This window comes from Oryzias melastigma, linkage group LG13, assembly GCF_002922805.2.
Source record: "Oryzias melastigma strain HK-1 linkage group LG13, ASM292280v2, whole genome shotgun sequence".
Taxonomy (NCBI): Eukaryota; Metazoa; Chordata; class Actinopteri; order Beloniformes; family Adrianichthyidae; genus Oryzias; species Oryzias melastigma.
In genome coordinates this window covers 31,812,910-31,834,041 of record NC_050524.1, presented here as the reverse complement: position 1 = coordinate 31,834,041, position 21,132 = coordinate 31,812,910, and the positions used below count along the sequence as shown (strand labels likewise).

At 37.0% G+C, this 21,132-nt stretch overlaps 1 protein-coding gene and 1 long non-coding RNA gene across 2 annotated transcripts in view; both read right to left on the bottom strand.

Annotated features, from left to right (window-relative positions):
* LOC112149246 (GRIP and coiled-coil domain-containing protein 2-like) overlaps positions 1–21,132 on the bottom strand; it is a 523,867-nt gene that overhangs the window by 364,159 nt on the left and 138,576 nt on the right. The gene's annotated exons all lie outside the window — the stretch shown is intronic.
* LOC112149248 overlaps positions 1,263–21,132 on the bottom strand; it is a 25,545-nt gene continuing 5,675 nt past the window's right edge. Inside the window, exon 3 of the long non-coding RNA XR_002919765.2 lies at positions 1,263–3,188. This is a non-coding gene — a long non-coding RNA (uncharacterized LOC112149248). The remainder of the gene's footprint in view (positions 3,189–21,132) is intronic.

Below are 21,132 nucleotides of genomic sequence, written 5' to 3'. Positions count from 1 at the left end.
CGGCATAGGTGGCAAAAAAATAATAATTAAATCAAAGGTCATATCTTAAACCTGCGTACAATGTTTAGAAACAAGCAAAAAATACACAATTACACAGAAACACAGTACATTAAAAGATGCGGTACATGAGGTATGATGGGTATGAACCGGATAATGATAATACACGTAAAGGACATGGTAAGGTTGAGTCGAGGTGGGATTATATAAGTTCGTTTCCTCCCACTCCGTTTCAGGCAATCTATAATTTTAACCCTCATGCTTTCTTTTGGGGTCCAGATGATCCCACCCCTACATTGACGTGTTATCACTCCAATGACAATGGTGGACAGAAGTCCAGATGATCCCACTCCTAATGTAAACATGCCTAGGATAGAACAAAGGTTAATGTCTATTTATCCTGTGTTTGACATGCCTTTATGGAAAAACCTCTGTTGGTTGATTGTATTACTCATTTATTAAGTTTTCTTTATTGCTTGAAATAAACCATTTCTAATCTAATCTAATTTAATCAAAGGTAGTATCCTTACGCTGCACTCTAGGCGTTAGTGAGTTGCAGGCACAGGCTCCTTCCTGACTACATTACCCACAGGATGTACATCTGATCTGTAAGTGCCCAGGAGATGCCCCTAGGAAACCCACAGAAATTATACTCAAATTGTCTAACTTTCTTATTTCTAACAGCCAGGTTGTGTGGAAAGAACATGTACCATTCCCTGGATTAGAAATAAAAGCCCCCCTGTGTAGTGCACAGGATTAATGGGGATAGAAATTATGTAAGAGATGTCTGTGTCTCACCTACTTCCCCTTTACTTCCCCTTACACATAGCATAAGTGTTTGTTACTTCCTGTCACCCACGGAAAACTATGTATGAGCGTTTTCACTCAGGCTCACTGAGCGGTCTATGACCTTCATATTTTGTTTGGACCAACTGCGTGCCCAGTGCAGGTTTGCTCATTTTTGACCACATCTCCACCCATAGGGGCAGTTGTGACTAAGGCTATGTCCACATTCCCACCCTAATTCATAACTACTAAAAAACGATATAGTGGAGGACTATATAGTGCCCTGGATTTTGAAAGCAATTTGTACACCATGCTCACTAAATTTTCCTTTTTTTCTTTTTTTTTTTAAAAAGTATATCACTGATTTCACAAAGTGAAAAACTATTTACTACAAGCATTTCACGACGTCTTTTTATGACTTCACTGTGTTCTGATGATGAAAATGTTGATGGTTTATCAAAAAAGTACATTTAGACACATTTTTTTTTTTTACAAAAATTGTTAAACAGCATAGTGTTGTGATCTATAATTGTCAATCTATTGAGCATCGATACGCACTGGGTTTTCACAAAGACTTTCAAAATTTCAAGGGCACTGAATTTTGGAATTGTAGATTCGGACAGTACTACGAAATGGCAAATGCATTACATAGTGCACTATATAATACACGGGTGTCAAACTCAATCTCACAGAGGGCCAAAATCCAAAACAATAATAACAGCAAAATAACATTGGGCCATTAATAATAATAAAATAACAGGATCTTGAGGGCCGGATATAATTACTTAGAGGGCCGGATTTGGCCCTCGGGCCTTCACTTTAAGATATGTGATATAGTGAGTTGTGAAGGAACTCAGAGATAGTCTAAGACCTTAGGAATCAACTGTGGACTGAAAAAATGTTGAACTTATCCAGAGACGGTAACATGAATAAGCATATTCTCTGTGGTAGAAATGTCCACTTCTTGACCAAATTCTAGGAAACAATTTATGTTGAAATTTAGATTAGTAGGATTCTTTTTTTTGTTTTCAAGATTGCTTTCAGATGTCAAAGATGTGAAGCTATAAATAATTACCTTTAGGGTCTGTGTCATGATTGACTTCTGAGATGAAAAAATGTAGTGCACTGTAACACAAACATATGACTTTATTGGGAGAGATCTGTGGTTATATCAGCAGGAGAGCGCCAAATTTCCCTTGACTTACGATTGTATTTTTAATTTAGAATAATAATGACGATGACTACAAGTTCACTGGGCTCCCTAAGGCCAGACATGACTTGTATTAAAAATGAATGGTGCTTCTTAAAGACATCCATTCACAGGCCAAGTCATCGTTCATGCTGAGGAATGATCCAAATGCAGAACTCACATCACCTGAGGGCAGAAACATAAAAAAATAACTCAACATAAATGTACATTATGCATTTAAGCAAGATCATTGTCATAATTACGGTATCCTGTGAGATTATTTTTAAGTAAATTGCATTAATTTTGACAGTATTATTAACAGATTGTTTTTAAATTAGTTCAATTTAAGCACAAATAAATCATCTCAAGTGGGACTGCTCTTCAAATAAAATAGGAAAATAATTATTGGTTAAAGATTATCAATCTTACTTTCAAAGAAAAATCTAGCAAAGTAGCAGGATTAATTCACGAAAAAGCTGCAAGCAGTAAGTTGTGTTCTAAATTGACCATATCACAAGAGAAAACAAAAGATTATCTTTTACAAAAGTAGAATCAATTTATAAGCAGTTACAAAATAAAATTGTGTGGGAACGTGTATGTGTGCATGAGGATGGGAAGAATCTCAGGACAATTTCAAAGAAGAATCAGTGAAACTGACAAGGAGAAACTGAAATATCACTACGACTAATGAGAGCACTACTTCAGCTTGCCTGATTTCAATCATATCATACTACTCTTTCTGTAAGATAAAGTTCTGAGAGATTCCGCACCAGACGAACCCTCAAGATTATTTAAGGTTACTGGTTCTTTTGAGGATGAAGCAGATTGAGGTTGCAGTCTACACAAAACTGTGTAATCTTCCAAATTTGGCCAAAAATGATGCATACAGATGCATCACTTAACACTTGACATCAATTAATATAAAGTGTTAACAAATCCATCATAAATTAATAATTTAAATAGATGGAATTCACTACAATGGCATATATTGTAAAAACAAACACTGCAAGTCTTCTCCCACTGCAAGCATTTGCATTTAAAACATTTTATTTACAGCAAATCCAACTACATGAACTCCATCCACGAAGGAAGTCCAGGAGATTAGCGATAGATTTCCACGCAAAATACCATCTGGCAGTCTTATCTTCTCAGCTGAGACACATCAAAGAGCGCTCCGTAGGTCTGTGGAGGCATCCGGGAAGTTTTTCTGGAGCTCCTGAAATTATGGAAGGGGATAAACACTAGTTTTTCATGGTCTTGAAACCTGTTTTTTGCCTGGGAAATGATATTGTCCAATAATGAGCCCCTGCAGCTCAAAGCGTTTGGAGCAGCCGTGATGCGTTTACTGTCGGCGTGGAAGTTTTCATACTGGCCCCTTTGTTGCTTAACATTGTCATAAAACTCTGTTACCCTTGCCAGACAGAACTGACTGAAAGTGGCGGACAAATCTTTTTCCCTGCTGACACAGGCTCGCTGGCTTGGGGTTGGTCGGCCTTTTTCGACGATGTCCAGTTTTTCCAGAAAAGTCCATCTCAAGAATGGCTTATGCAATAAATCCTCAACTAAATCAATTTATCTGCCTTCTTCTATTGTAAACTGCAAAACAGCGAGTAATTCAAACCAAAATCAAGTGCAAGTACAGAAGAAGTTAACTTTTGGTAGCCAAAGCGTTCACCATCCAATCAGAAGCGATTATGTCATCGTCTGTCCTCATGAAGCTACAGAGACTCTAACTCAAATTCTGATTGGGTGAATTAACATAAACATGTGTAATCCATAAATAGTTGTGATTTAATCAGCAAAGTTTTTATGGAAAGCTCTACAAAGGCCAGAAGTAAGGACAAGCACTGACTGTATGAACATAAGGCAGACTTTCATGAACCTAGCAACAAGTGAGGGCTAAAATCTGATTGGTTAGAATCTTTTATGAGAAAAAAAAAGTCTTAAAACAGCACAGGCGGGGGACTTTGGGCTGTGAGAGAAGCTGACAGAAAATTGGAATGATTTAAAACATATTTTGGACAAATGTGTATATATATATATATATATATAAATTCTCTGTGATTTAGATACTTCTTTTTAGATAATTTTAGGTCTTCACTGAAGGCTTTGCAGGCCCTGACGGTACGCCACTGCACAGAGTCCAAATTCCCTCCACAGCTATAAAGCTGCTAATCAAAATAAAAAAAAAGTCCCTTCCTATGAACAACTATTTTGAGCTTTAGCAGATGTGTTAATGCACCAGAGCAACATTGAAGTTATCTTATGGTAAAATGCAAATTCAGTCTCTTTCTTAGTGAAGAACAGTGAGAAGTATCATTGAAGTAAAATCTAGTGTCATTGGGTTTTTTTAAAGAGTTACAAGAATCTGTGCCCAAGTTTGGATATTTTAAAACTAATAGGAATGTTTTTTTTTGTTTGTTTTGTTTTTTTTTTTTACTTATTTTTCATTTTGTTTCATCTCACTGGAAAATTTGGTTGGAGAAGTATAAGCCTTCTATACGTCACAACAGCTATGCTGCACACACTAAACCCCTCATGCCTAGCTCAGGTGCTGGAGAAGAGAAAATGGTATCTTCTCATTCTCATTTCTGTGGTCAAATCAGCCAGAACTGGATTCTTCATACAATACTTATAGTAGTAGAACTGAAAATGCTGAAAAATCTCCACCAGAAATGTGAACGGCGGCTCATTTGCCCGCAGTTGGAAAGGATTGTAAATCAATGAAAGAGCATTTTGATGTTAGCTTTCATTATTTTACCAATAACTCTGAGAAACCAATGATTGAATGTATTGATCACAGCAACATCAATAAACATTGGAGAATTAGCTAAAAGAGTCTTTGGTGAACTGGAAGGAGAAAGAATCAGGATTTTAGAGGACGTTCTGTCCATGAAGATCTTCACTTCCTTGTCCCAGCTGACATCCAGGTCAAAGTGACCGAAGATTACTGAAATTGCTTGACATTTTTATGTAGCACCGGTGAAGATTTATGCTAGTGAGAAAGAGATATGATAATCAGGGGCGGGGATATTCGGTTCAGCTCCAAAAGCCACGCCCCCTCAGAGGAGATTTTAGAAATGGATGCTTCATTATTAACATGAAAAATGGCTTATAAGAGATTTAAGTTGTGAAATTTTGGTTATAAACTTCATAATCATAAGTAAAACACTACTGGGAACTTTTTTTTTTTTTTATAAAAAAAGTAGTCATCGGGGGACTTTAACTCCGATAATTTATTGACATTTTTTCAAAGCGTTCCCTGTGGTGTTTTAGCCCTGATTATACAGTTTTTAGACAAAATAAATAAAAAAGAAAAAAAAAATCATTTTCTGAGACAAATTTATTTGCAGAGCGGCACTAGTTCATTTGAAATTTGCCTCTAGGTTGTGGATGGGAGTAAGCCCTACCCCTCGTCCCCTCCCCCATTGGTGAGAGCCCTTTGTTTTCACGCTCTACCACTAGCTTACAGCCCCTACACCCCCAACCCAATATTACTGGTGCAACAAAAATGGCAAACAATATTGGATTTATCCAGCTGTACAATTTTGATCCAGATTCCAGCTCAGATGAGGAAAACAAAGACGTTTATGGATCTATTTGTCTACAAGGGGATGCATCAGAATGGGAGCTTGTGGCCTGCCTGTTTTTTTATGTCACAAATACCATCTTTTTGGAATAGCGGAATAGCACCTGATTCACCACAATTTAAAAAAAATACTCAGAAATGCATTTTCATTTTTAATTTTCTTAAATTTTGTCCTCCATCATCAGAACACTTTAAAAACACCATTCCCATCAAAGTGAATCTTTAAGCACAGAAGATAGATATTGTGAAAGTCACAGAGAGGACTGAGATGAGCTTACTACTAAAAACATAAATTTGCATACCAATGAAAAAAGAAGACACTTTTCTTCTTTGTATCACACTGAATTTATATTAAAGAAAAGTTGTTTTTTCCAGGTAATACATTTTTTTCCTACAGTAATGTTTGGATAGGAAGCCAAGTGTAAAATATTCACCTTTTTTTGTGCAAAAATCCTCCATTATGAGATTTAGAATGTGTTAATAGCTTCAGATCTCTGCTGAATAATTTGAATGCGTGCTGCTTTCCTTTTTGGCAAGTGAAGAATTGTTCCCAACACGTTCTCTGCAGCAGTTAAATTCAAGTATGGAAGAGCTTTTGAGGGATGGGAGTGCTGCATTTGGAGGTCCCATTGGTCGCGTTGTTTTCACAAAACACATGGGAATACTGGAACATCAGAGAGGCAAAATTTAGACTGGAAAGGTGAAACCAAAAATCCGAAAAATGACATTTCTGGAAATGGCACAAACATTGTTTGAATGCCATTTCACATTAGTCAGACACGGAGAACAAAAGCTGATTATAGCTCGTGCTGTACTAATTTTAGGTCTACAAATGAATTTGATAAGGATCAGATTAATTAACTTCAAATGGAGAGAAATGTGAAGTGAAGGAAATTCAAATAATTTGTGACACCAATAAACCTTTAATTTCGTTCTTGTGGTAAATAGGCAAATACAATATCCTCAGGCTAAAGTCCTTATGTTGAGTTTTACACCCACACGCACACAAACAAACACACACATTCACTCTATTTATTGTACATTCATGAATGGTCTTCTCTCAGCACATTCTGAGTTCTGTTCTGCCCGTTTGAATCCTGGTCTGCCCTGGATTACCGACCCTTTTGGTGCATCTGCTTTTTTGGTTTCTTTGACTCAGGTTTGGATTATGTCACGTTAAGAGTCTGGAGGAAATTGTTGTTAAAAGAGGATTTATTTGCAGAGAATTTTGGAATGTCAAGAAGAGAGATTCACCCTATTCAAGTTAGAAGGAGTATTTATGTGACAGGCTGTTTCTGCAGTTAAACTGTCATCCACTGGCTCCTGAAATCACATGCAGCTTCTCAGATGTCGGAGAAATTCCTCCCACATCTCAGAGAACCTCTGGTCTCTCAAACTGCTGCTCTGCAATCAACCATATGGTTGTCTCTCCACCACTAGAGTGAAATAACTTCTTCCAATCACACTCTAGGTCTTTTTCAGCTCTTACTGACCACTTCTCCATTTCTTAGTCAACTCATTGCTTCTTTCCATCTGCACTTTTCACCATAATCACAAACCGCTATCCTTTTCCATCCAGTTTATGTCTTATGTTGGATCCATTTAACTAAAATTGACGATGTAGATCCAGCTGCCATGTTATCAAGTGGAAGGTCACCACCTCCGCTGTGTAGCAGCAGTATTCACATTCAATTTCTGCCAAAAAAAAAAAAACTTGCATAACAAAACTTGTTAGGCCATGCCTTACCGGTTGAAACAGGTGGCCCACGCAACATTTTTAGATCACAGACCACTTGATTCATTATTATTTTTTTGTCAAGGGATCTTTTTTTGTTGTTTTCTCAACAAACATAAGAAAAATATCACAGTACAGGAGACTTGAGCAGGCTGCCTCCTGCTCCCCACAGTGGCTGTCTGTCTGCCGGCGTGTGGAGTAAGTGAGCTCCACTGAAGTCCGGGAGGCTCGGTGCAGCCAGAAAACCGCAGCACTGTGACAGGGCTAAAACACTTGTATTAGATTGGTATTATACCCGCTGATCGAGTCTGAAAACATCGTGTGTCCAAAGCTGAGTTCCTGATTGGCTGATATGACACAGTGACCTGTAAAACTTCTGTGATCTGCTGTGAAAAGCAGCCAGACATTCGAGCACTGCTTGTGCTCACCCTGTCAGCGATCTTATATGAACCCGCCCACTATCGCAGGAAAGCCAGAATGATTGGCTAGAACTTCAAAGTACTAAACAGAGTAGAGGTGATTGACATGTCCAAAGACAAATAGACCTTCCAAAATGAGGAACTGATTGCAGCAACTTCTTTCAGTTTCAGTAGAACTGCGTAAATCCTACATTCCTACTTGGAACTGAATTTGCCCCCCCCCAAAGTTCTAACCCTGCCGTCTCCTCACTACAACTCCCATCAGCCACTGCCATGGTTTCCTGTCTGCACAGCTGGTTTCCATCATCATCAGTGTCATCTAGCATTTAAACCCACCTCAGCCACTGCTTCAGTGCGAAGTCTTGTTTTGTCTTGTAGACAGTCTGAGTGGTTACTCCAGTACTTTCCCTAGTTTTTGACCCTTGCACGTTGTCCTGCCTCGCTCCTAGCTTTTGACCTTAGTCTGGTTTTGACCATGCCTCTGCCTTGTTTCCTTGCCCGTTTAACTCACCTTTAAATCCATGTTTCCACACGGATCCAAATGCCTCTGCCTCTTCGTCAAAGTAGCAAAGAAGACCCATAATTTTAGTATTTTAAGCAAAGTAGGAAATTAACATTAACACACTTAAAAAAAGTTGCCATTGCATTTTGATCACTCTATAGATTGTCCAAATATGACCCTTAATTCAATGTATTTACTTTTGATTCTGTGATTCTTTCTGAGCTGCACATACAACTTGAATATTTTATAAAAGCTTGTCACTGTGTCTTTTCCTGCATGCATATGTGCATGTTTAATGCAGATGGTGAGTCAACTGCTCAGCCCTTAAAACATCTCTCAACAAACTAATGGCAGTTAATGGCAGTCAAATGTAGGAAAAAATAAACCTGAGTAGAAAGAGAGCAGGTTTGAAGCACAAAAAAAACCAGAGACAATATGACAAATAGACAGTCATTTTCTGGTAGCTTTTGTTTCTCCTCATTAGAGCGAATTGTGTGATCCTAACAAAATCTTACTGACAAAGATTCTTGGACTTTAAAATGATGTAGAATCAGGACAGAAAAGAGATAAAAATCCACTCAGATTATATTTTGATCAATTTTAATGGCGTTCCCAGTGGTTGTTGTGCTGTTTTACGTCAAAATAAAATAAAAACTGTGTTGTACTCTAGGACAGTTTCTACAGAGCTACATGAATTCGTTCAAAATGTTGTGGGCGGGACTGTTGGTGTGGCGTTACCCCACCCTTCCCCTTGTGGAGCTAGTGGTCTGCTCAGCGTATTTTCTACATCACAACTACAAGCTTTCTCCAACTGCATTTTTGTCCTCTTCTTCTGCTTCAAAACAAATGAATAAAGAAAATCTAAGAAATATATTTTATTAAGGGTGCAACGCATCACGGATAATCCATCCGTGATCTGTATGGTTTACTGGCCCAAAAAAGTGCACCACAAATCACTCCCCCCGCCGCTGCGTATCATGTGCGCATTATTAAAATCAATTGTCTGTCCACACCAAATGAAATTGGCGTCAAGTTCATGTACTTTACACCATTTTTTTAACATGTTTTTGTTTTAACATGCAAAGTTGCTTCTTGACGGTTATCCAAAAGTCTGGTAACTTGAAGCCGTGGGAGGAGCTTCCGTCAAAAAACTTTTCTTGAACACCGTGGCGCAGTGGTTAGCACTCTTGCCTCACAGCAAGAAGGCCCCAGTTCAAATCTCAGATGGGGGATCTGAAACAGAACCTCCATTAGTAGCCAGGTTAGGCTCCAACACCCCGGTGACCCTGAAAGGGACTGAACAGCTAAGAAGATGAATGAATGAATAAAAGCATCAGTATACGTCTCTGTGTCTGGGTTCAGATCTGCTGTCCAGCAGCCACTGCTCCTGCAATGGGGATATGCTGTCAGGGGAAAGGCAGTACGACAAGCCAAAAGGATTAAAAATCACCAGGAAAAGCAGGCATGGCAGTGCCTTACCTGGACATGTACTGCAGATTTAAATAATTATTTGAAATATTCAAATGTTCCCACAGTTAGTTTCAATACTACAATTATTACCAAAAAATATGTAATTTCTATGTAACGTATGTCAATTTTAACTTTTTTTTTTATCTTAGATTTAATCTAGACCTTTTGGGTGGGGGTGAGGAAAGGAAAAAATTTCATATTAAGCTTTTTTTTTCTCTTAGTTTTTGTTGATTTGGTTTCCAAACATGCAAATGTAATGTCTTTACATTTTTGTTTATGTTCAAAGTTCAACGATGTGTAAGTGTATAGCTATGCTTTGAAACACTTTATGTTTTCTCAAATATATGTTTTCAAAAAAGTAAATTTAGGTTTTTATCCTCTTGTTTTTCCTTTTTTTTTTTTTTTTTTACTATTTACTGATACAAAAATGATCAGAACCGTGAGTTTTGAGATCGTTTACACCCCTGAATTATCTGCTTACATCATTCTCCATAATTAAAATCGCAAAAAAAACATGTTAAAAACCCCAAAGGCATGACTTTTATCAGGGTCTTTAATAAATATGCTATTTTCTATGGCATAAGACAAAGTTGTGATTAAAAGTTCTAGGGAAATATAACATGAAGCTGTTAAATAAATAAAAAATAAAGCGGTTAGGTTTATCAGAGTGACCACACCTCCCTTTCTCCTGTTGGGGTTCTTGGGGAAGAGGGGAATAGTGTGTTCACCTCCTCATCTTGTTGTTATTTCTTGATTTCTTTGGCTTCTTTGATGCAACGTTTGACTCATTTTGCTCTTGAATGTACATCCTGTTTGGTTGACCTGAGCTCTTCCACAAAACTTTACTGTATTTCATGGATGACATTGCAATTCTTTTCCTATTCTGTTTTGTCCCTTAGATGCACAAACATAAACACAGCTTCCTGTATTTTTTCTGTTTCATGGATCTTTGCATCAGTTCTGTTATGTATGGATTTATGGGATAGTTATGACTGCTCTCCACCTTTTATTCTCTGGTTTTTATTTTCTTTTTCTATCTGTTGTTTTTGGCTCACTTTTATGATGGTGGCATTCCTATGCACGTTAAACATGTCTTCCCTTCTGTGCATCTTCTTCATCTATGAAGACGCTGGTTTGATAATACACTGTTATGGTGACAGTTTGTGTGCAGATGGGTGGGCCACAGCCATCAGAAACAGCTGATAGTGACACATCACACCAGAGCAAAAGCTTCTAAGACAGACTGCAGGCCCGCAGTCGAAACATGTCAAGATAAAGTCTATCTTCATCCTTTCATTTGTCTGACTAAAAGAGAAAAAACCCTCTCTATGTTCATGGAAGTCAAGAACTGGATTTATCTTCTATAAACAATTACTGGACAGACATTCCAGCATGAGAAGCCTCAAAGAAAGACATGGCCAGATTTGGTCATCTCAGAAAAAAATCCACAACTGTAATTGGGATTTTTTACTCCCAAATTGGATCTTTTCTTCTTTTGTCTAGTAAGAATAAAAGCTGAGCTTTTTTTTTTCTTTCTCAAACATCAACTTCAGTGAGATCCTACTGTCATTTTCATTAAAGAAGAAACTTTTTAAAAAATCCACATTAAGAAGACCAAGACTAAGAACACTTTTGATCTAAAGACAATAGTTAGGACAGCTGGTTCTTGACACAGTTTCTCAAGCATTTTTTAATGAAGGTGTTACGATTTATATTTCTATGATCCAACCACATCCATCTGTCTGAGGTAAGTTGTTAATTGAAATGACCATTATAAAATTGTTTCATGAGAATAAATACGGATTAAAATCGATATTGGAAAATACTATTTGGATTGAGGCTCGGTAGGTTTATTTTACTTTAATGTAAAAATGATCAAATGCGATGGTAGCATAAAATGATCAACCGTCATTTTAGTCCAATGTGTGGAGATAATTTAGCAAAATCATGTGACCATAAATGTCTTAGAATGTTCTAGTAATGTTCAGTTTTTATTATTTTTAGGTCAGTGAATCGGATCGAATCATTGAAGAAGAACCAATATCAACTCTGAATCATATCCACAACCATAAAATATGATATGAATGGAATTGTAGTTAAAATGAATCGTTACACTTTGATTTATCACCTTTGCAAACATGTTTGAACTTAAGAAACTTTTGATTAGGTAAAGCAAAATATTTTGAGGAGAAAATTACAACAAATATAATCAAGCTAATTTCTCTTTTAAAAATTCTATGGTTCTAAACATAACATTTATTTGCAATATGGGCACTTTTTGAATTTCACAAGCTTGTTTTATTTCCATAGTAATCTCATTACTAAAAGAGGGAAATCCAATTTTCGCTTTGAACCAAATTTTTCAGACATAAATTAATAAATAAAAGAAGTTTGATATTTGGATATGAAGCTTATAAACTAAACTGAGCTCTACCTGCTTTAACTGAAAGTCACATTCAAACAAAGCTGGTTGGATTCTTTGAACTATCAGCTAGTACTGCAGCTTAACAATTCAAGAGTAAAGAGAAGCTGTTTGCTTATTTATCAGGGTTTTTTTCCATTTTTCTTTGCACTGCTCAATGTTTTTCTGTAGAGATTCAAAAACATGTTTAATTATTCTCAAAACATTTTTTTTGCTAAAAATATTTGGCAGTTCATTTTCGTCTGTATAAAAATAGCTGTGTTTAGCTTTAGATTCTAGTAAAACAAAAATAAATAACGTTGTTCTATTTTATTTGCTTATTTTATTTTATTTTTTTAAACTATGGAATTATAAGGTTTCAAAAAAACAAAAAAAAAACAAAAATGAACATACAGTGCCATGCAGTAAACAAAGAACAGACACATTCATAAATTTAAAATGCCACCACCGTGGTAAAAGTTGTCGAGTGATATGCCACTCATCACTAGCAGTTGGTTGCAAACAATTTCTGGCTTCAGTAGACTGAAAACAATGAAAACGGGTCCCTGGTACATGGTAGTCCTTACTGCCAAATCTTTATTTACAGCTTTACAGTCTGACCTTCAGCCGTTATTGGCTGCAGACATCTGCAGTGTAAAGCTTCTGCAGATTTAAATTCAGAACAGACTTCTCTTATATAATAGACTTATTTGTATTTTTTTTCACCGTGTCATGGACTGAATGCATGACCTTTAAATTGTGTGCTGTGTGTTCTTTTGAATTGGAATTAATGATTAAGTCGAAACAATAGGTCTGTATTTCATTTGTGTTTGATATGCCAAAGTGTTGAAATGTGAGGTACAAGTCCGAAGGTGTTTCAGGAGAAAATGAGAATTAAAAAAAAAAACTGATGAAAGAGGAGACTAAACCTGTATACTTAGTTTCTGCTGTGCTGTCTATGGTGCCTTCAAAGCAACATAGACTCATAGCTTTTATTGCATAAATTATAATCTTCAAAAGAGGTTACATATTCATATATATTTATATTTTTGTCATATATTTTGATGGTTTTAATGCTGAGTTCAGTGCTGCCAATTCCTGGGTAAGCAAATAACCAATTGGCTGTCCTAAAACTCACAAAATCCTTTAACGCCTCAATTGGATAAGTGTTATGAAAACTGCAGGAGAGAGAATTAAAACAGTGGGAGGGACAAAGCAAAAAAAACAGAAAAAAACTTAATTTATTCTGTCAAATATTATTAATAAAAATAATAGTATTGTAATTATATTTTTTTTAAATTTCTCTTTTACACAATAAGTTAATTTTCTTTCTTTTTTTTTAATAATTTGTTCATTTTAGTGCACCTGCTGATTTCCTGGATTTTAGTTGTGTCTCAGAAGTCGACCCTTAAGATCACGCACCATCCTGGTTGCATACCCTTATTACCAGATGAATACTTTCATAGTTTTTAGACTTTTTTTTGTTCCTTTATATATAGGTCTCAACTCACCCAGGGGCCACTGGAGGCAGTTTTTGACGTTGGGCCACTACAAACAAAGTTCACATGAGGCTGGACCACATCAGGGATTCAAAAATAAATAAATAAATAACGTTGTTGTTCTTTCTTTAAATGTCTTTATTTATTTAAGGATCCCCCATCAGTTTTAACCAAAGGTAAGACCACTCTATGACATTATAACTTACAGATTTTTTTAGATAAACTTTAAAACTATGATGGCAATTTGGTAAGAATTTCTGAAGGGAGCATGTTCCAGTATGTAATTGACCTTTATATAACCTATATCAGTATCAAGGATCCACTTCAATAAAAATCATGTTTTGGGTTTTTTTTTATAGCATTATTCTATTGATGGAGGGTGTATAACAAAGAATGTAATAATAGATTTGTGTTTGTGAATAATTCTTTTTTCAAATCATAATAAACGAGGATCAGATAATTACCTCTGGTATTAAAAAGCCCAGCAACCACCACCATGGGCGGGTCATTCTTCACTACAGTTCTAAATTCCTCAAATAGATCCAAGAATGTCTTCATTTTCCTTGTCTGTGCTGGCATTTGGCTAAAAACTGTACAGCTGGAGAGAGTATAAACAAAAGATCAACGTAGGGCAACAACAGTCCTGTCCACAACCCAGATGTTTTTTGCTAACAAATGCATAATCATAACAGATGAAGGATTTTGGTGATCTTACAATAGATCAAAAATATAGTTGGACTCGGACTTAAACATTTTTAATCAGATTCTTTTTGAGGGTGGTAATTTTTGGGAAACTTTTCTCTTAAAATTTGCATTATCTTGTCTACTTCTCTACCCTTTTTCTACACGTAAAGGGTTCTGCCATGGGGAGAGCTAAAGACGCAACAGCTCACTAGATCTTCATTACAGTACGCACTGTTATTGAAAGTGTAGATGTATGAATTCACAGAAATCTCTTGAAAGGGTGGCAGACATTTATTTTGACGCTTGGTGCTCATTTTCCTGTGTTTACGCTTCAAATTAGAACTCTTACTTGATAAAATGTTGAGATTTCAGTTCAGCTCACTGTGAATTGCTATACTGGTAAACACAGAAATGAAACACTCATGTATGCATGACAAAATCCTTGAGTTACAATACTCTGCTTTGGTGTGAATTGAGGTCTAGGAGGGTTTAAAAAGCTTAATTATAGTAACATGGTCTTCAAAATACTCTTAACGTTTAGGTCAAGTACTGTAAAAATGAATGTATCTTAATGTTCACACAAGAAACACACATGGAAAATATTTTGTGGGCCAAATATGTATTTTTTTCTGCTTTACGGCAGCCTTGATGACCTGCTAAAACACAACAACATATCGGCGAAATATGACAATAACACAACTCACACTGTCAAAGCAGCCTTAGCAATTTGTTTCCCTCAGCACTTGCTTAACCCACTTGAAAACTTTGCTGATGTAATTTGGTGTCAATAACTCTTGTAATGCATGTCATAACTCAAGCTGATCTGCGAACTTGAGACATAACAGAAAAAGCCTCTCTCAAGTAGGTCAAAGATTCTTTTTCACACGATAAACCCCCTAGCTAAATGAGCTTGCAAAATGTATAGCTTCATTTCTGTGTAGCAGCTCAGTGGCCTCATGGAAGAGTGTCCACCCTGTGGACAACCATAAGGATGTCCACATGAAAGAGAGATCTTCCCCGAGGACGGTCAGGCGATTTACCAGGACTCTTACAGAAGAATTAGCTTATCTAACTCTACAACTACGTATTTCAATAGAGTTCAGTCAGATAGGACTGGGGGACAGGTGGGGGCGAGGTCCACAGCCAAGATGAGCCAGAGGCAAGGTCCACGGCCAAGAACAGGAGCACAGACAATCTACCGGGAACCACTCCAACTCTGAAACACGAGATGACAAGCCAGAGGCGTGGTCCATGGCCAAGAACACCCCCAGGTGTGTGACAACTAATGGGACTTTAAAATTAACTTTGACTGTAGTATTCCCTTGTCTTGCTTAAACGAAATCTTATAAAGCAAACCAATCCATCGAAAAAGGCTCGTGTCAGTACACAAGGTTTTAGGCTCGTTGAACGCTTGTCAAATTTTGACCAATCAAGAACTCGGATTTGATCCATGTTCCTTTTAATTAATGGAAGTGCCAAAGTTTGACAATTGATCATGGAGGAGAAATTAATAATTGTGGTTTGTGCCCAGCCAGAATTCTGACCTATCCCTCTGGCTTCACCCTACCCCTTTAATTGAAGGGGAATTTGAAGGGAAAGGGGTGTCCAAAATAGTTTATTTTTTAAGGGTAAAGCGAAGGGGTTGTATCCCTCCACCAGTAGGGTGTGCCGCGTCGCGCTGCGCCATGAAGGAGAAGCACTTTTCTTCATGTTAGTGTGTTCTGAAGCACAGATGTTTACATTTTAATTATAAGTAATGAATTAGGCCCAATTCTTCCCGTCTCCCTACCCGTACATTTCTCCATCCACATGGAGAGTTATGGAAAAACAGTGCCTCCAAATTCAGACGTCACTTTCACTTGATGACTCTACCAATGTCGCCGGTCGGCTAGCGTTAGCACAGAGCTTCCAGCGCTCGAATATACATCACAGCAGCAGTTTTATAACTTTAAAAAGGTCATGCTACAACAAAGTCATGAATTACTTACATTTAAATGTAAACTTCTGTGTTTCAGAGCTCACCCACGTGAAGAAAAGTGCTTCTTCTCCGTGACACAGCGCGACACAGTTTACCCTTGCAATGAAGAGCTTTGTATATTTTGAACACGACTTTCACTACAAATGCCCATTCAAATGGGGGGGTAGGGAGAAGGGAAGAATTTGAATATGGCCTTGTGACTAGTGCTCACTGTTTAGTGAACACTAGTATTTTCTGTTTGCATTACTTTTTGTTGTTCAGTCATATGTGCAGTCCTGGCTGGTTAGCATATTAACCATAAAGGTTTCTTGCATCAAAACACTCTTAGCTTTATGTTGAGAAACCAAAGTGTAATAACTAACTGAAAAAAGAAGAAATAAAAAAACAGAATCAAGTGAGTAGGAAGCAGAAAAAAAACCTACAATGACAAATAACTCCAATAAACCAACACATCAAGAGCTTTTGTGATCACAACGGGGGTTTTTGCAGGCATCACAGACACCACAAGCGGAAACAACATTCTGGCCTGAAATAGTGTCACCCCATGATTGATTTTCCCGAGCCAACTGATAAGTTTTCTGGTGTAGGCAATATGTGAAGAAAAGAATCAGTTGGGTGAAAGAAAACCAATGTTAGGACCCGATGCATAGTAGCCAATACCTTACAGAGTAACACTTGCTCAGGGGTCAGTCACCTGGGAAAGGCAATCTGTGGGGAACAACAGCACTGGCATTACAGTGAAGAGCACTCTGCTTTTTCCAGAATTTTCTGTCTCAATGGAGTCTCCAAAAATGTGCAAATGGCTCGAGTTGGATTTTAATTCACTGTTTGTTTAGAAATGCTGGGACAGAATGTGATTTATACTGAAAAATTGTTGTCTTTGTTCTTCATCCAAGAGATATACTGCATCCAGCAAGGTTTTTAATGTCCCACAAAAACATTTTCTGCAGTTTTTGTAAGATTTATCGCTGCAAATTTTCTTTTTTTTTTCTTTTTTTACAGATGCATTTGTTGACGACCCAGGTGGTTGCTTCTATACCACTTACCTCCAACAAAAACAGAATTATGCCTATTCTAATGGGGCATCCATTTATTACTGTAAATCCAGTCGGAGGGATTAAAAAGAATACCACAGAGTTTTCCAAAACACTGGCACTTAATCTTAGCTCCAGGCGGTGACAACACTGACAGTCACCCATAAAGAGATTTGAAAATCATTCTGTCTTTGAGCATGGGAAAAGTCAGACTGTCCCACAAACAAACACAATTAGGAAGCAGAAAGTGTTGGAAGAGGATGTAAGATCTTTTGATGTGCTTGTTATTGGGATGGAGTGACAAGGCTAGGTGACTAGAGACAGGCAGGGAAGGAAATTTCAGCAGATAAGAGGGTGTAGGGGATGGACTAGGATTGGGTTGGGTAAGGGGGCACCGAGACTGATTTATTCAGAAGCTCATTAGTGGAGACAGACCGGGGCACAGGGGAACATGGAGGTTACCCTCAATGGGGCTCATTACACACTGTCAGGGAACTGACCCAGCCAGGGTTAAAGTGGCACTCATCGGGGTAACACTGACTACCTTTACAGAGACATAACCAGCCTTGGCTTCAGTCTGTGAGAAAAACACGTCTCACTCTTCTTTTCCTTTCAATCCCTTTTTTCCTCTTCATGTCTCTTGGTTGACGAGCACTCAGCAGAGTGCTATGATCTTCCCATGTAAACATCACACAGAATGAAAATCAGTACTAGAGGCAGTGTGGCACAGCTGCTGGCATCTGGTACTATATCATGCGGAGTGTGAATTAATGAGCTTTTACCAAGGGAAGGCATGCAAGTATTAGCTTAAAAAGAAGTAAACCATTTTTTAGGGGGTGTGTATTGTGGTTTTCTTGGCAGAAAGATGTGTGTTCAGCTCAGGAGGCTTCTGTCCTAGTAAGCGATCACTGCATTGGTGTTAACGTAAGGCTGAATGCCTGTGAAAATTCTCAATCATCCATGCTATGTTATCAGAGAAATCCATTATTTAACACGCTTTTTTTTTTTTTTTGAGGGGGGGGTACCCCTACAGTTACCAGTTAAACCCAAAGACTTCTCATATAGACACACTGGAGCATGTTAATCTCACAAGAAAAAAGCAAGGAAGCTTGTTCAAAGTGACAACTCACTCAAAAAGGTCTTTTTTTGTTCTGTGTGAAAAAAAAAATCAGCAATCATGGTAAAAGTGTGTGGAGTGCAATTTTGTGTTCCTTCTGCATATGTGGGCAGATTGCTTTAATGTCTGAGTTCAGTTCCATACAGATGCAGAAAATGGTGGGGAATCTTTTCAAAACCTCCTTGGGCTCATACTTAACCAACACGTAAACAAGCGTGGATGCGGATTAGCAGACATGTAAACAAGCACATGTTTAACAAGGAGCCTGGGAATAAGGTAGGACAAATGGCCCGAAGAATACCTGACTAAAAAGAAATGTGGGGAAAAAAACAAGAGATTAGGGAGCTTATGAGGAACAGGTGATTGAGGACGACCACCAGATGGTTCAACAGAACAAAAAGGAAATGTGGAAATGAGAGCTCTGTGGAGTTAGGAAATGGCAATGTTGGGGGAAAAAAATAAAGAAAACTGCCTATTTTATGATTAAAACCGTGGTAGTTCTGACTTCATTACTCTTATCCAATAAAACAACTACAAAACAAAATCCTTTGGCATTGTTTTGCTCTTTTTGCAATACAGTGCTACCCTGCTTTTTCACCTTTTATTGATTCGCAGTTACACATATTTGCTGATTTTATTTTTTTTTTTCGTGACGTGACTCTTCCGGTTTGTCACTAAAAGTGAGCAATGTTCTTAAATAAATGTTTTACAAAGTGTGATCAGAAGTGTTTTTGAAGAGTTTAGAGCATTACAGACATCCTTCAACTGTGGGGGTAGGGATTCTCTGTATTTGTGGATCAGCATTTCCGCGGATCCCCTCTGTCCCTAACTCTTCAAATAAGGGGGGAAAACTGTACAGTACTCCAATTCCAAATTAAAATAATACATAAAAAATGTAAATGTAACCAAAATAATAGGATCACTTTTTAAAACAAAAATTATGTTTTGGCCTAAATAATTGACAAATTAAAAAATATGTATTTCACAAGTTCATTATTATAATTAATAAAATAGTGTCATGCATAAATCATTGAAGGTAGTTTTTATTAATGGTGTTAGATGACACTTTTTGTCAGACAAAAATGTACAGGTTAAAACCACCAACTCTCACTTAACCAAATCATGGATACTAAACTATTTGATGTGATATTTGGTGTAGGTTGCCAATAAAAAGTTCTTATATTGTTTAATTTTTGTATTTGAGATTGAAAAAAAAGTCAATTTAACCATAAGGGCACTACATATTCTGTGTAACAAATTCAATCAAATTCTCTTTGTAAGGTGTATTACCCTACAGTGCACTAACTTTAGATTGTTTGATGTTGCTGTTATTTTTGTGAACACATTCTTCATTCTTAGTCTTAATAACCATCTTTAATTTTTTTAACTTTGTATTTAACCTTCGTTTATTTGGAGACGGTCCACTGAGATAGCTTGCTGCTTTTTAAGGACAGCCTGCTCACATTCACTCATCTTCACAGTTACTCCTGGGAGCTGCAAGGTACAAGCCCAGATTAACCGATGGCCACTAAGGACTAGTGAGCACACGCACATGCATACACTCCACAACTTCATAGTTTATGGTCCCCAATCATGGGATTAAAATGCATTTCCTTCCTTTGATAGTGAGTTTTTAGCTTGTAGCTGAAATTAACCTGGATGCAAATGTTCTTATTTCTTCTCAAGTCTGTAGTCTTCATAGTCATTATCTGGACTTCGTATGCAGTCATTCCATAATTACATAAGTAAGCTAACTTGCATATGTTTGTCAGGAACCTTTTTTTAAGACTGTAAAAAAACCTGAATAAAATATAAATTTAACACAGAGAGTTTAGTGTCTAACATTTCTATCAACTAAAATACTAAGAAAACTGTTAAACCTCATTAATACAAATAACTTAAATAATCAGCATGTCTTTGATAAAATAATTCAACTTAAGAAACTCAAAGACTTCAAACAAATAAATAGAAAAAGGATTAAGGAAAAAAGATTTTCTTAACATTGTTTAAAAAAACAAAATATATATATATATATTACTCAACTAACACCAAGTTGCAAAGATTAGTACTTGAGGTAAAATAGGATCATTCTATATTCCACAAGGCAAAACAGAGTTATAGGATAAAAAATCTGTAAGGTTTTCCTAAACACATTTAAACTTGACCAGAAATGCATTTCAAGCTTATTCCATGCTTTCTTTTGATATGGTTTGTTGTATTTTCACAAATGTGGCGAAATCAGTATCCTCAGATACATTTTGGTTGGAGTGATAGGGCTGGGATTGGTTTTAATGACTGTATTGATTACACACGAGCCCAAAATAATAAAAAACCAGCCATAATCCATTAAATAACTGAGTACAGGAGTCCTGTTAAACAAAAGAACCTCGTCTTTCTCCTCTCATCTCAAGGGCCAAGTTATGCGAGATGTTTCTAGGGATGTCTCATCGTTAGATCTATTATTCATCTTTTTTTCCCTCTTTTCTATGAACAGGATAAGACACCAGTGAAACGGAAAAAAAAAATGCTCATTAAACTATCATTAGTTGAAAATAGATCACACCTTTAAGAGATTGCAAGGAAGTAGAACAAAAGTAAGTGTGGGAGTGATGGGGATGCTGAGAATGAGAGATTGCAGTGATAGCACAAAAGGGGTGAAACTGATGAAGTTGTGCAGGGCATGTGTGGAAGACATTTTAATAAGGAGATCCATTAGGTGTAACACAGATAAG